This window comes from Crotalus tigris, unplaced genomic scaffold, assembly GCF_016545835.1.
Source record: "Crotalus tigris isolate CLP2741 ecotype Arizona unplaced genomic scaffold, ASM1654583v1 scf7180000024397.1630199, whole genome shotgun sequence".
Classification (NCBI taxonomy): Eukaryota; Metazoa; Chordata; class Lepidosauria; order Squamata; family Viperidae; genus Crotalus; species Crotalus tigris.
The window spans coordinates 170,047-172,158 of NW_024100565.1; positions in this window are offsets into that span (position 1 = coordinate 170,047).

The window sequence follows — 2,112 nt, forward strand, 5'->3', positions numbered from 1 at the left end:
AGCCAAGCTCCTAACCAAACAGAACACACCTCCATCCAATCAGAACACAGCCAAGCTCTCATCCAATCAGTTCATACCCCCACTGGCAGTTAAAAGAAAGAAACAGCTACGATCACACATTGCTCCTAGAAGCACGAAGCCGAAAACACCAGCCTGAAGATGACGAATGAGACTTCGTCGAAACGTCACCAAGACACTTCCAATTTGACGTGGGAGAAAATCCGAATAACCAAAGACCTACATGGCCTACAAACACCTGCGAAAATCTCAGGAAAAAAAATTATATGTGTGTGTGTGTGTGTGTGTGTGTGTGTGTGTGTGTGTGTGTGTGTATGTATATTTGAAATAGTCTGAAGTTTTGTTGTTGAGCATTTCAAATGAATTAAAGTACATGCTTTGGGACAGGTAAAAAATAATGCTATAACCAAAAATATATTTTAAAATAACCCATAAAATAACAGTAAATAATAGTGAACCAAATAATAGTTCACCCAAAGGTGAACTATTCTGGAGCTGCAACTATTACCTGCTTTTTTGAGCATAGATGAGGTCTTACAACTCCAAGGTGCCAGCCTCCAGCTAATCCACCAGTCTGCTCTGCCCCGTTGCCATTCAGCATTGCCATGTGGGTGCCACATCCTCTGAGGGTGGGAATTCCTGGATGTTTCTTGCTCTGAAGGAGATGAAGAGACAGGTCCAGCCAGTCATAGCAATGCTGCTGCCACTTGGGTGAGAGTCATGGTTAGCTCCATCACCAGTATAGCAGCACAGAGTTTACAGTACAGAAACTGAGTGGCAGGGCCTCCAGCCCAACTTTCTGCACAGCCATATAGCTGACCAGCAGCACTATAAGTCCACCCCTCAGTCTAGAAGGCCACATATACCAGTTCAGAACCAGATCTAATACTGGTCTCCAAGCAAGTCTTCCATCCAGCCACCCAAAAGGCTGTTCCAGGGGCTCAACTCTTTATCAGTCCCCACACCTTGCCATTTTCATATAGCCACATCAACACTTATTCTATGACTAGTCCAGTTGCACATTTGGCCTTAAAATCATTACAAAAAAAAAGTTACTCATCAAGGTAAGGTTGATCTGGGATTTTTTTATTCTTGACAAATACATTTTTATCACACAGTTCTATATATTGCCCATTTCCATTGTATCTTTTCCTTAAGCTAAGATGCATATAGATAGAAGTAGAAGCAAATAATGAACAATTTATCTAAAGGGCAGACTTCACACCATTAAGTCCTAAACTCTTGATGGGACTGAATACAGAATAATAGAGTTGGAAAGGACCTTGGAGGCCTTCTAGTCCAACCTCCTACTCAAGCAGGAGAGCATATTCCATTCCTGACAAATGGCTGTCCAATCTCGTCTTGAAAAGCCCCAGTGACAGAGCACCCACAACTTCTGAAGACATTCAGCTGGTTAATTGTCCTCACAGTTAGGAATTTCTCCTTAGTTCTAGGTTGCTTCTCTCCATGGTTAGTTTCCATCCATTCTTTGTGTTTAATTAAATTTACTACTACTACTACTATTACTACTATTGATGATGATGATGATGATGGAAGGGACTCTTGGAGGTCATCTAGTCCAACCTCCTGCTCAATCAGGAAACTCCGCCTACACTTCAGAAAAATGGCTTTCCAGTCTCTTTTTTAAAACGTCCAGTGTTGGAGCATTCACAGCTTCTGGAGGCAGGTTGTTCCACTGATTAGTTGTTCTGTCAGGAAATTTAAATAAAAGAAAATACATTTTATTTATTTTGTTTCCTGTCATTTATGAAAGGCAAGGAGGTTCAGGGTATTCCATATTTCAGGAGGCAAGTTTTTCCATGGCATGCGGGAAGCTACAGAGAAGGCAGGGATCTCCCAACCCCCCCCCCGGCCCCCCAAACAGGGAGATAGTGAGTTACATAGTTCTGAGCCGAGGGCTCCAGTCGATTTGCCTATGGGGAGAACTTAATGACGTCATAAAGGTGAATCCATTTGCAGGTTGCTCAGATTATTCCTGGGGGGGGGGGCGGGAAACAAGCGGCGCCGCCAGAGGAAAGAGGCGGAGCGGGAGCAAGGCGGTCTGCGCTCTCGTCTACTTGCCTTTCCCCACCC